The sequence below is a fragment of the Uloborus diversus genome, chromosome 7 (genome assembly GCF_026930045.1).
Source record: "Uloborus diversus isolate 005 chromosome 7, Udiv.v.3.1, whole genome shotgun sequence".
In the NCBI taxonomy this organism is placed as follows: domain Eukaryota; kingdom Metazoa; phylum Arthropoda; class Arachnida; order Araneae; family Uloboridae; genus Uloborus; species Uloborus diversus.
Genome location: NC_072737.1, coordinates 158,327,137 through 158,341,996, shown reverse-complemented (window position 1 = coordinate 158,341,996; position 14,860 = coordinate 158,327,137). Strand labels below are relative to the sequence as shown.

The following is a 14,860-nucleotide window of genomic DNA, read 5'->3' as shown; positions in this document are numbered from 1 at the left end:
TGCCACCAACGAAAATTTCGACCTAATTGAAAAAAGATATCATTTATTAGAAGTGCAAGTTGTTGTTGTGCAAGAAATTAATTTATGAGACACAAACAGTTGTTTTGTGATATTATTTTTGTGGTACCTCATTGTAGGAGATGTGTAACAAACCTTTCCCCCATTTTGAAAAAAAGTAAAACTTATGGCTAAAATGTTTCGTTTAAGTTTTTAAATCACAATAATCCAAATCCTGGAATCCTGAATTTCATTTCGCGCTCAACATTATTATTATTTTCTTAACCTTGTTAGTTGCAAGTGGCAAAAACTGAAGGTACCCCATACTCGGTGTTTATACCTATACTATAAGATAAAAAAGTAATATGCAGTAACATCTAATTTTCAAAATAAAATTGAAACTAATTCCTTTATCAGTACAAATTACGCAGTGCGACCGTTACTTAAACGTTAGCTATCATATCATTTTTACGTTGTCTATTACGCAGCGTTTTCCAAAGTGTGTTCCGTGGAACCCATGGGTTCCGCCGAAGTATAAGAAGAGTTCCGCCGCGAGTTAGCCGTAGAATAAATTTATTTTCCCCTAGATTGAAGAAAATGGAATAATCAATATCAGGGATCAAAAATGTCACTCCAGATTGAAGTAGTAGTCGTCACAGTGTTTTGCATCGCCATGAAATGATGAAGTATATACCAGTTCACTTGAGGAAAGTTCTTGATGAAGCTTTAGAAGTAGTTAATTTTTACTTCCTTTTACAAAAAAGGAAGTATTGCATTCGCAAATTTTCACTAAAAAATCGAAAAAAATTTCACTCAAAAATCGACCTTAATTTCCATTTTGCTCACCCCCGAATGAATGTTGAGTTTTTTTTTTCGACTCGACCCCTCATGGATAAGTGCCTAAGAACGTATCGCGCGAAATATCCATTTTGACGATTCCCGAGTTAATTACGACGAGTTTTCTCATGACGTCTGTATGTGCGTATGTATGTTGCATAACTCAAGAACGGTATGTCCTATAAAGTTGAAATTTGGTACGTAGACTCCTAATGGGGTCTAGTTGTGCACTACTCCTCTTGGTTGCATTCAGGCGTTTCTAAAGGGGTCTTTTTGGGGGGAAATCATTGTTAATTTCGATGTAAACTCAAGTGGTGTCACAATTTGGCGGACACTTAGCGATATATCGCCAGTGTTTGGGTCGCCAAGTTTTTTCGCCAACTTGGTGACAAATTTTTCGATTTTTTAAAAAAATCTGGTTTCAATTTGGCCACTGTTTGTGGTATTTAGAGAGTAAACTATTGAATCACATTAAAATTACCAATAATGGGAAAATGACATTAAATTGGAGTAAAAGGAAGTCATGTGATGCACACATCAGCTCGTTCCAAATCTCGTTTTCTCCAGTCAAGACTTTAGGAATTCTTGCGAAGACATGGGTAGGCAGTAAAAACCACTACTTGTCCGCATGAAATATGCTGGATATCTAAAAGAGAAGTTTTTGGAAGATTGAATGAACTTTCACGTGAAATTATGGTTTTTCAACTAGAGCAAAAAGGCATCAATATTTTCAGCGGTTTTCATTGTTTTACTTGAGGAACGACGGCTTATCAATATTTTGTCGACACATTTTTGGTGAACTCAATTATTTTACTCAAAGGAAAACAGTAGCCACATTCATTGTGAGGGACAAAATAACAGCGGTAAAATGAAAGCTGAATTTTTGTGTTATCTGCCTAATAAGATCAACGTAGAATGTTTTGCACATAAAGGGAATGGAGTTGTTTCCTTCAGACAAAAGTAGTACCTTTTGCCACTGAAATTGAGAGAAAAAGCAAAAAAAAAAAAAAAAAACCGTGGACTCAGAAATTATTTTCATTTTCCCAACAGTTATTTTTTAATTAGTTTTTTAAAATGTCCGATTTTTCAAACAAGGCGTGGTCTAGATGACATCACAAATGATGCTTTTTGGCGCGTCTTTGTACCGCGTTTCCACATTATGATAATCAAGCAGCGAATTAAAATTGCGCTCTACGCTTGCTATCATTCATATCGTTGCCAATACATGTGAGTAAAGATGCGTATTAGATATTTTGCTCTGAGAATGGCAACACAGAACAGCATTTCATCATTTGTGATGTCATCGGCAAGAAATGTAAACCATGAAAGATCGCCGATTTAAGTAATTTTTTAAGAATATTAAACAAATTATTTAAAAAATGGTTAGATCCCCATGTTTTAAAGCATGTTCTTTCACAAAAAAAAATACTTTTAAAATATTGGAAACAACCGCATTTCTGCCAGAAACAATGTGTATAAAGAAAACGCAGTGCAACTACATATTTCACGATATTAAAAACCATTACTGTTCATTTGAGAAACCTATGACACTGTCCATGCCCGAGTATGAATCATAATTGCACTTCAGAGTTCATCAGCTGGAATCCAAATTTCCGATTCAGTTTCACTCAATAAATTTTGATTTGTGGTTGAAAATGAATACCGTTATTGGGGAACAAAGCTGCATCTCAAAACTTTATCAATGCAAAAAAGTTTTCTAGCCCATGTGTACCCGTAAAACAAATTTAGTTCTTGGATTCTGGTCTTGCTGTACGTACTGAACTTTTCGACATAAAGCAAAAATTCATAGCTATTATCAGTTTCGAAATGAGAATTAACTTCATTCTTCATAATAATATAATTTGTTGCAAGAGCAGTAATGAAACTGCTGCAATAATTTCATGGGAAATGTATGTTTTCATAAATATGGTCTTATTTCAAATTGTAGATTGTTTTTACTTCCTTTTCCAAAAAAGGAAGTATTGTATTCGCGAAAAATTTTCACTCAAAATTCGGCCTTAATTTCCATTTTAATCACCTCCGAATTAATGTTGAGTTTTTTTTTTTTTTTTTTTTCAACCTGACCACACGCGGATAAGTGTCTAAGAACGTATAAACACCCGAAATATCCATTTTGACATTCCCCGAGTTAATTACAACTACTTTTCTCGTGACGTCCGTATGTACGTATGTATTTATGTGCGTATGTGCGTATGTATGTCACATAACTCAAGAACGGTATGTCCTAGAAAGTTGAAATTTGGTACGTAGACTGCTAGTGGGGTCTAGTTGTGCACCTAGCCTTTTTTATTCATACTGCTTCATAGATTTTTAAAAGGTTGCTTTCAGTACGTTGCTAAAAAGTATGCTGTAAACACGTATTGAGCTCAGTGCCGCAATGAGTTCGTGGTGAAAGGTCATGGGTTCGATACTGACAACGATCGAAGATCCACCAGATGCGTTAATTTGATTATTGGGAGTTCAATCAGTTGTGGTTAAAGTCTCCCAAGGTTCTATCCCAAATCAATACATTTGGGGATAGTGGACTGGTGTTGCTTAGTCCCTGGTCAAGCATAAAAAAAAATGTCTTTAGGAACCCTTAAAAGATGGTCAAATACATGCTAAACCCAAACAGACGGATAGACAGTTTCCAAAAATGGTTTCGGTAGGTTCAGCGCAGACAACGTGTTAAAATGTCAAAATAAGTAAATTTTCACGTTAATCTATAGTTTCTTCTATGCAGAAGAAAATACTCGAATGATGATCATTTTGCATATTTATCATTTGACTCCTAGATCGTTAACATTTTATCTTTTAGTCACAAACAAAAATGGGGTTCCTTGAAGTCAAAGCAAAGCACTAAGGGTTGCGTGGCCTAAAACGTTTGGGAACCGCTGCTATAACGTATTGCTATCAGACTGATCCAACGTTTGTTCGTACTCCTGATCTTCAACAACTCAATTTTCCAAAACACGAACAATTTCAGTAATATTTACCATAAATATGTAGCACTATTAAAACAGCATTTTTCTTGCGTAAACCACGTCGTACATTTTGATGACGAGACTTAAGCTTGTTAGGAATCCTTTCTTAGAGAGCAGTTGCTTGGTGTGGAAGAGGTAATAATCCATTTTCTTTGCATTTTTAGTCATTCTCACACTTGCAAGCATTACAATTTGATTTAATTTGATTTTTATATTTTGAAATTAAACATGTAATCAAACCGTTTGTACATTGTTTGCATATCATTTTCTTCCGCTCCTTAGTCACTCTCCATCCTAAAAATAGCAAAAAAAAAAAAAAACTTAAAATATGCCAATAAGTTAATTTTCTGTCAAAAAAAAAAAAAAAGAAAGAAAAGAGAAGAAAAGAAAAGAAATTCTTGTAGATCAATTTTTGTCACTTTTTCTAAAAAAACAGATTAAAATAATAATAATAAATAAATAAATAATTAAATAAAAAATAAAAATTAAAAAAAAATCATGCCTTGGTACCTTGTCAGTGACGAGTGATTTTTTTTTTTTTTTGCTTGACCATTGATAACTGAAACTCTAAATTTTATGTTTTTAAGAGAAAAAGGGATTCTCCTAATGCAATAGTTGCTGGTACCAAAACGGTGCAGTTAGGCTTTACTAAGTTAAGCTAGAAATTGGTACTCTTCTTGCAGCACCATGTACTAGCTGAAACTCATAATTTTATGTTTTTAAGAGAAAAAGAAATATTTCTAATGCAATAGTTGATGATACCAAACGGTGCCACTAGGCTTTGCTGGGTTAAGCTAGAAATTGGTGCCCTTCCTATGGCACCATGTGCAGCTGAAACCCATAATTTTTACTTTTATGAGAAAAAGAAATACTTCTAATGCAGTTGTAGCTGGTAACGAAAGGTGCCACTAGACTTTGCTAGGTTAAGGTAGAAATGATAGGTGCGGATGGTATCAGAAATCAAAGTAAAAGAGCTTATGTGTGCATCACATGACTTCCTTTTACTCCAATTTTAATGTCATTTTCCCATTATTGACAATTTTAATGTGATTCAATTGTTTACTCTCTAAATATCACCACTAGTGGCCCAATTGAAACAAGATAAAAAAAAAAACTGCCAAATTTGTCGCCAACTTGGCGACAAAACTTGGCGACCAAAAGACTGGCGATATATTGCCGTGTCCGCCAAATTATAACACCACTAGAGTATACATCGAAATTAACAATGATTTCCCCCCAAAAAGGGGAAAAAGACCCCTTTAGAATTCCCGAATGCAACCAAAAGGGGAGGTGCACGACTAGATCCCACTAGGAGTCTACGTACCGAATTTCAACTTTCTAAGACTTACTGTTCTTGAGTTATGCGACATACATACGCTCATACAAACATCCGCATATCCTCACATACGCACAGGCATACACACGTACATACGGACGTCACGAGAAAAGTCGTTGTAATTAATTCGGGGAATGTCAAAATGGATATTTCGGGTGTTTATACGTTCTTAGGCACTTATCCGCGTGTGGCCGAGTTGAAAAAAAAAAACTCAACATTAATTCGTGGGTGAGCAAAATGGAAATTAAGGCCGAATTTTGAGTGAAATTTTTTTCGCGAAAACAAAACTTCCTTATTTGTAAAAGGAAGTAAAAAATGAGCTAATATAAAATATCTGGGCAGTGTGAACAGCTAGAAATTAACTCAGTGAAGTTAACAAATTAATTTTATTTTCAAATTGCGACTAAATTAATGCAGTTATAATTAAAAAAACAAAACTATTTACTATGGAGAAAAATGAAACTTCTTTATGTGTTTTGATAATTGCATGCGTTTAGGTCGTGTTACAGTAATGTAACAAAATTATGTTTTCTCTTTTGCAGTATGAAAGCACGTATTTTTCGGAAGTGTTCAATCGGAATTCTTTGATTCTGCAGCAGATTTTATTAAGAATGAAAAATAAAAAAAATAGCAATTACTTGTGTATTGATAAAAATGATATTCATAACTTAATTGACTGTACTGATATCGTCAACTGATTTCAACTTGCTGAGCCAAATAAGACTCTTTGAAGTCATTTATGTTTTCGAAATATTTTTACTAAATTTATTTATGTTAAAGATAATTTTGCCTACATAAATTTTACAAATTTCTTAACAATTATTGCCGCGATTTCGAGATTTTCAATATGCCTATATGTGAATTTTAGTCAAGATGTTTTAAAGGTATCATTTATTTAAATTTCTCCACTTATGCCTTTATTTTAATTGCCACTGTAATCAGTTTTTTTCTGTAGCTTGCAACTTTCTTTATTAAAGGTTAGTTCCATGCGTGACTTACTCTTTTTGTGAGCTAAACCTGAGTCTTAAACTGACCATAAAAATACTATTATGAAAAAAAAAACGAGCTGATGTGTGCATTACATGACTTCCTTTTACTCCAATTTTAATGTCATTTTCCCATTATTTGCAATTTTAATGTGATTCAATAGTTTACTCTCTAAATATCACCAACAGTGGCCAAATTGAAACAGATTTTTAAAAAAATCGCCAAGTTGGCGACAAAACTTGGCGACCAAAAGACTGACGATATATCGCCAAGTATCCGCCAAATTATAACACCACTTGAGTTTACATAGAAATTAACAATGATTTCCCCACAAAAAGGGGCAAAAGACCCCTTTAGAAACACCCGAAATCAACCAAAAGAGGAGGTGCACAACTAGATCCCACTAGGAGTCTACGTACCAAATTTCAACTTTCTAGGACATACCGTTCTTGAGTTATGCGACATACATACGCACATCCGCACATACATACATACGGACGTCACGAGAAAAGTCGTTGTAATTAACTCGGGGAATGTCAAAATGGATATTTCGAGTGTTTATAGGTTCTTAGGCACTTATCTGCGTGTGGTCGGGTTGAAAAAAAAAAAAAAAAAAAAAACTCAACATTAATTCGGGGGTGAGCAAAATGAAAATTAAGGCCGAATTTTGAGTGAAATTTTTTTCGCGAATACAATACTTTTTTTTTTTGTGAAATGAAGTAAAAAAAGAGTTTTACCAGTTTTACCTTGATTGATTTTTGATTTATATATCCTAGCCATTAAATTTCATCCATTTCATTGCACATTCGGAGTACATGTATGAAGCTCAGTTGTGACTCACACTACACGAAAAGGAAGTGACACATTGTATTAAGTACAAACACTCCTGTTTTTTCCTCGGATGAGTAAAACAACAACATTTTTTTGGCGGTAGGAGCTTGCAGTGATAGTGCTTTAATTTTAAATTGCTAATCGATAAATGAAACATATAATTAGTTCATAACATGGCATTTTATGTGTGACTTACCCTATAATTCCCCTAATATTCTTTATTGAGAACAGAAATACATACAAAAAATACATAAAAAAATTTTTTTCTTAATTTCACATAAATATTAAAGTTAAATCTAATATGTGTGTATAATTATTTTTAGAAAAAATGAATAGAAAGGTAAATCCACTATGTCGTTTCCAAAATTTTAAAAGTTTTTTTTTTTCTGAAAGAGCTTAAAAACATAGTATCTGGCCATTTTTTAAATAATTTATTTAAGTTTAATATTTTTAAAAAATTACTTAAATCGTTACGCTTTCATTGTTTACACTTCTGTCGTGTGACATCACAAATGATGAAATGCCATTCAATGTTGCCATTCACAGAACAAAATATTTAATTCGCATCTTTACTCACGTGTATTGGCAACGATATGGTTGATAGCAAGCGTTAAGCGCAATTTTAATTCGCTGCTTGATTATCATAACGTGCAAACGTAGTAGAAAGATGCGACAAATTGCATCATTTGTGACGTCATAAAGACCACGCCATGTTTTCAAAATCGGACATTTTAAAAAAATATTAAAAAATAGCTGTTGGGAAAATGAAAGTATTTTCTGCATCCATGTAATTTTTTTTAAACTCATTCTATCAATTTCAGTGACTAAAAAGAGTAATTTTGACTGAAGGAAACCAGCCCATTCTGTGTTATGGTGTACTTTGGCATCGAATTAGCCGAAATAACTAAATAAATAAGTAAAATAAATAAAAATTGATAAAGGGTTTTAGAAAAGCACTAAAAACTTTCATTTGTTTAGCTAAAAATTAGATTTGTAGGAAGCTCACAAAATTGTTGTTTTTCAAAGTTTCTTGCCCTTATTATCTAACAAGACTAATTTAATCTTAGAACAACATAAACAAACAAACAACGAACAATAGTGTTGTGTTGCTTAGTAAATAAAATTTCATGGAAACGTAATTATTTGGAACACTAATATAACAAAACGAAAAGAAACGGGTTTATATGCTCTTATCTTGAAATAAAGATATTTCACTGTATTTCTCCCATTTGCGGTGGGATTTCCGAGAAACTGTTGCCCTTATTTACAAAGTTAGATTCGGTGCCTATAAAATAAACCTTAGTGTTGGAAAATTTGTAAAAGTCATCGCATCTTTCTTCTTATTAAAGTTTTTTTTTTTTTTTTGCTCCAAAGTTCCTTTGACGATTTTTCAAATTCATTGAAAAATACAGGTACAATTTGCATTTAATAAGTGGTAAATTTAGAATTTTTTTTTTTTTTTTTTCACGTTATTATTGTAACTTTAAATGCAGGTTTTTATGTTCCCAAGTGATAATGGTGCGATATATAGTTAACCATCAAAGGCTTAAGTTTCACCTTCGAACGCTTCTTGTTTTGAAATAATGTTCGAAAAATGATAATTTTTCAATTAAAACAGAGTTAAAAATTAATATTAAATTTTAGATAACGTTTTAACATGATTGTATATGTAATAAACTCAGCAAAACATAAAGAAATATGTTAAAAGAATAGAATTTCTTGTGCTGAAATATTTTCATGCTATACTTGTTACGAAATTCGTTTATGAGTATGAGGATGCAAATTTTAAAATTATCTACTAGTAAACAATTTTTGAAATGTGAAAGTGTAAAATGTTTCCCATACTACTTTCTTCACTAAGCATAAAAAGCTGTGAAAGCTAGAACGGTGAATGCCTTGATAAAAAAACAGAACCGTAATCTATCTACGATTTCTGTAAAAAATAATTGTTTAATTTCTTCATTATCGATTTTTTGTGCGGAGAAATAAATTTCTTACTATGTCAATTTTTTTATCTAACCGTCTTGGTAAGAATTCCGGTCCCGTCTTCCGGGAAAGGAATTTCCCCGTCTTCCGGGAAAATAATCAGTTATACATTTTATATTGATTTTTTTAAATCATTTTATTTTCCACGCATCAATTTTAATTTGTTAGTGGACATGTTTTCTGAATATTGTAAGCTACCATTTCCACAGGTAGCGTGCGTTCAATGATAAAATTTCTCTGTCTATAGCGACAAGCTTTTGTACTAGTTAAATCATTTTCATCTTCGTATTACTTCTTTCTTAATGTTCATAGCATTTTTTTTTTTTTTTTTTTTTTTTGAGCAATCACGATTGCTTATTGTTCTCACTTGGCGTGCTATGATTTTATTTTCCCACCGCGCCCCTCTGCCAGCACCACCGTCGACCGGCCTCACCGATGCTTCTTCCCTAGCGAAAACCGTCTCCAGGTTGCGTCCATATCCTACACTCATACATACACACATACCCTCCCACACACATACACATATATACACACACATACTCACACACTCATTCCTGCACACAGACACAAACACACGCCTACACGCACACACACACACAAAAAAAAAAAACAAAAAACAAAAAAAAAACCACGTGATTGCGAAAAACATAATTTGAATTCAAGATGTCAAAATTCAATTTTTTTTTTTTTTTTTTTTTTTTTTACTACTGTCAAATAAAAATCAGAAAAATTTTTTCAGCCTCACTCTTGACTTATATAGGGGAAAGGGGGCACATGCGAGCATTTTTTTTTTTCATTTCTTTATTTTTCAAAAATTATTATCAATTTTTTAGAGTAAATATGTCCCATGATTCCATGATTGACTAATCTTTTTTTTTTTGTGCCACGGAATTATTTTTGATTACAAAAATATGTATATATCTTTACTTTATGGTATTTTTCAAAAATATCTTCACATGAGGTCCTGTAGGGGGGCACATGTGAACACGATTGGAGCACTTAAGAACACTATTGAAAAATGAAGGACAAGCATCATATTTCAACGAAAAACTCTTTAAACTATATAACTTTGCTTACTATAAAATTTTAAAGTTTCGCAGGATAGACAAGAAAAAAACTTATAAGACTAAACAATACATGGAATGCTTCATTATATAAAGATTAATGCTTTATTTTTTTGGGTTTAAATTCAAAAATGGCAAAAAACCGTGTGTAAATATCAGACAAATTATTTTTCCGCACGCTGTGTTGGTATGAAAAAATATTTTGTAAATTTTTTGTATAAAGATATTCGGCGAAATTATTCGAATGTCGAAATTACTCAAATAATTCCGACATTTCCGTGTTGTGGAACGTTCAGTAAAAAGTTTCTATGTTGTATATTTAGTGTTTTCTACTCCTCTCTCTTCCTCTTCCTCCTCTCCTGGAAGCTACACTCCCTGATATCTATCAATCAAATCTTGATGGCAAAAACTTCCAGTTAAAAAAGAGTAGTTCACATTTCAAGTTCTCTTTGTTTTGTATAAAAACGTCAAAATATTATCTTTACTAACAATAACGCTGAAACTCTCTCTGTCCGGATCTCCCTCCGTCTGTCAGGATCTCTCTCTGTCCGGATATCTGTCTGTCAGGATCTCTGTAACGCGCATAGTGCCTATATCGGCCGATTTTCATGAAATTCAGTACAGATTTCGTTTGTAGCATGGGGGTGTGCACCTCCAAGCGATTTTTCGAAAATTCGATGTGGTTCTTTTTCTATTCCAATTTTAAGAACAAAAATATCATAAGATGGACGAGTAAATTACGAAATTATCATAACGTGGAACCGTAACATGGGCACAAGCCAATTGGCGAGATACGAAATTATCATAACGTGGAACCGTAACATGGGTACAAGCCAATTGGCGAGAAAATTCACCATACATTGTTTGTTAATATACAGGTGAACCAAAAGACCTTTTAATTCTTCTATTACGGGCAAAGCCGTGCGGTACCACTAGTTACAATAATATTAATAAATTACTCATCAGGTACGCCAGGTAGGTGTGCTGCTACCATCCTCATCCCGATGAGTGTAATCAACTTTCTAGTTGATTGCTCTCAGCGGGACACTATCAAGCGTATCAATCACGAGTAAACTAGTTGTGTCAACTCGGTTCAGTTTTAACCATGCTGTGCAGTGTTGCCAGATTGGGGAAAATTTCCCCCATTTTGGGGAAATCTGGTGCTCTCTGGGGAAATTTTGGGGAAATGGGTTTTGAGGGGAATTCTTTGGGGAAAATTTTTTACACGGGGAAAACCTGGGGAAAAAAACCTCGGGGGAAAAAAGATTTTTTCCGTATTTAAATTTGCGTCAAGAAGTAGTGGGAACATTGTTTGTATCAAACAGCGTTGGGTTAGCTTTGCTCAACTTGATGGAATTTCGCATTTCGCATTATGTGGAATATTATGCTATGGAATTCGCATTAATGTTCTGCATGAGTAACTAGTTGATACGTGAAACGAGTAAAAATAAGTGTGATGAAAAATGATCTTTGATACATATGTACAAAAATCATAGTTTGAATGTACATACAGAAGCAGAATAGTAAATGCGAGTAAAAAAAAATATTTCGTTATTTCTTATCTCTCGGTCAGGCGCTTGTATTTATGACTAGTGGCACTCGCACGGCTTTGCCCGTAGTAGAAAATTAAAAAGTCTTTTGGTCCCCCTGTTTGGTTCCGTATTTGGAGATGGATACGCTGGTGAAAGTGGTGAATCTGTCGATAGACAGATAGCAGTATATGTGCCATTTGCAACAGAAGCATAATGGGATGACGCGGTAAGCATCGTCATGTGTTGTGGAGGTGCATATTAAAAATGGTGGTAACAAATAATGCATGATGAATTTCTCGCCAATTGGCTTGCCCACGTTACGGTTCTACGTTATGATAACTTGGTAATTTACTCGTCCATCGTATGATGATTTTGCTCGGATAAATGTTCTTAAAATTGGAATACTAAAAGAACAAAATTTTTTAAAAAATCGCTTAAAGGTTCACACCCCCATGCTACAAACTAATTTTTTACCAAATTTCATGAAAATCAGCCGAACGGTCTTGGCGCTATATGCGCGTTAGAGATCCTGACAGACAGAAAGAGATCCGGACAGAGAGATATCCAGACAGAGAGACTTTCAGCTTTATTATTAGTAAAGATAAAGAAAGATAAAGAAGACAAGAAAAAAAAAAAAAAAAAGCGAAAACGTGAAGGGAAAAAAAGTTGGGGAATTTTATAAGAAACTTTGGCTATTTGGGGAAAAAAAAATTTTTCAAGAGACAAAAATATAAGAGGAAGTCGATTCATTTTATGAAAATATAAGTGGAAAAATAATTTTTGCATTTGGGGAATTTTGGTAGAAAACATCGCTTTTTGGGGAAAAGTTGGAAGGGAATTGGGGAAATTTGGATTTGACCATCTGGCAACACTGATGCTTTGGAGCAGATGCGCGAATAAATTCGGCTGATAAAGAAGAACAGTTGATTGAACTCAGTTGCCTCATGTGAACACAACGCAAACCACCATTCAAATAGTTGACTGGCAACTTTTTCAAAAAGTTGATTCAACTAACCGCTTCGTGTGGCCTAATAATCTTAAAATATTATTATGAGACAAGATAACGGGATCAGAATCGCATGATCTTCGACCAATTTGAAGGATATATTGTACTAGTCTCTCACTGTCACAGAACGATCGTAGAAGCGAAAGGATTAAAAAGTATTGTATTGTCCAAGAATAGCATTTTAATATTTAGGGTAGACTGGGGCACGTTTACGCAGTGCCCTTTTTTCAAAACGAATTATAACTGGAGAGTCAACAGCCATAACACATTGATGCTGCTCCCTAGCAAATATATTCACAAGTTTTTGAGCATCAGTCGAGCTTCGGTGTAGCATGCAGAAAGAATAATCTGTTTTTTTTTTTTACCGAGTGGAGTATATTTTGAGTTGAACGTTTTGAAGCTTATTGTGAATAAATAATACTTAGTTAAGAAGGAACAAATATATAAAAATCAACAAAATTTTATCCTTTTTTGAAAATTGAATTTTTATGAACTGAAATGTTATTGTTTTTACACGTTAAAAATAAATCCTAACTTGGCGACGGGGCAAGTTTACGCGTTGACATCTGAACACCTTTACGCACGTTCTTACAGTGTCTTACTTCTAAACGTGCCTTGATGGTTTTTTTTTTTTTTTTTTTTGTTCCGAACTGTCTTAAAATCTTTTTAGTATTTTCCGGCGATTTAGTTTTGAAAATCACCATTTAAATTTAATCGAGTGACAAATTCGTACCTTATAACTTACAGCATTGTAGTTCTGTCTTCATGCCCGTTCAGCTTTTACTTTATACGCTATTCAGTCTGTAATAAATTTGCTTTATTTTAGCTATAGTAAGACATTATGTTCAAAACACTAACTGAACCACGTTTGGTGTCAAAATAAGTATGCGTAAATGTGCCTCGCGTCCGGGGCATGTTTACGCAACCGACCTGGACTCAGAAATAATTTTTTTGGCCGTTAAAAATACAAACTGAGCAGCAACTGAATATACTAATTTTGACTCCATTAACTGCATTATCAAACCGCAATGTCGAAAACGTCCTAAGTTAAAACATAAAATTTAGAAAATTCATTGAAAAAAATCCTCGTAAACGTGCCCCGGTCTGCCCTACATTAAATTCAAAAAACAAAAATCATAAAATCTACCTAATTGGGAAAGGCATTTCTTTGATTTTATAAGGAAAAAATGCAAAACATTGCTAAAAAAACTTACCCATTTAGCTCCCATTGATAAAAGTAAATCAAAGTAAAACTTTTGAACAACTTTTCTTTTTGTTATTTTGATTGATCTACTTAAGAAGTAGTTCTAGGACAGTCCGGAAAGTAAGTACCGATTTTTAAAAAAGGACACAAAAACATTTTCCGAACCAAATTTAGTTTTACATGAAAGATAACTTCGTGAACTATTTTTCTACATACCTGGCACGATTATTCAGTCGTCAGTCGCAGCTGGAAACCAAGTTTTCTATACTCTCTTCATTGAAAGATGACGTCAGTGAAGAAGGCCACTTTCGAGAACATCGACTTTTTTACAACTTCCATCGCTGTCATAAAATGAAATTTCACACTCAAGAACAAGTGTAAAACAGGAGGATCGAAATCGGGGCTGTAAGGCAGGTGATCAACCTGTTCCCAACCGAATTTTTAGTAAAAATTTTGAGGGCTTCCCGCAGAATCTCTTGTTATTGAACCACTTGTTATTGAACTTGAAGCATCATCTTTTAGGAACTCTTAGGCAACAATGGCGGTGCGAAACACGGGGTTTAGTAGAGGCTGCTTCATTGGCAGCATTTTTCTATGAAGAGGACGTGAGAAGTTTGGTTTCCCGCTACGAGAAACAACTGAAAAATGGTAGAAACTATGTAGAAAATAGTTTATGAAATGCGTTGTCAGGTAAAACAAATTTTTGTTTCGAAAAAAAAAAATAAATAAATAATAAATATAATAAAATAAATTCTCCGTGCTTTTTTTCAAATCGGTACTTACTTTTCGCACAACCATTGTAACTACCAAAATGTGTTGAAAACATATATATTTCGATGTTTGTAAATATTTCAACACTTAATAAAAATTGTGAAAAATGTACCCTGAGCGAAAGTGAAATATGTGTCCACGTAATTTAATCGAGGTCATTTTGAAATCTGACGTCAAAGTATTTCACGCCGGTGGCAACATAACATCTTTAAAAAAAAGAGAGAGAGAGAAATCAAACAAAATTCGTCATTTCACACGTAAGTAGTGTACACGGGTTTACTGATTGCAAAATATTTTAATAATTTTCGAGAATTTCTAGCAAAAC

The 14,860-nt window shown here is 33.6% G+C and overlaps 1 protein-coding gene across 1 annotated transcript in view; it reads left to right on the top strand.

Annotated features, from left to right (window-relative positions):
- The window catches only part of LOC129225870 (monocarboxylate transporter 9-like), a gene marked incomplete in the record, with an annotated part of 101,821 nt that overhangs the window by 73,779 nt on the left and 13,182 nt on the right, over nucleotides 1-14,860 (top strand).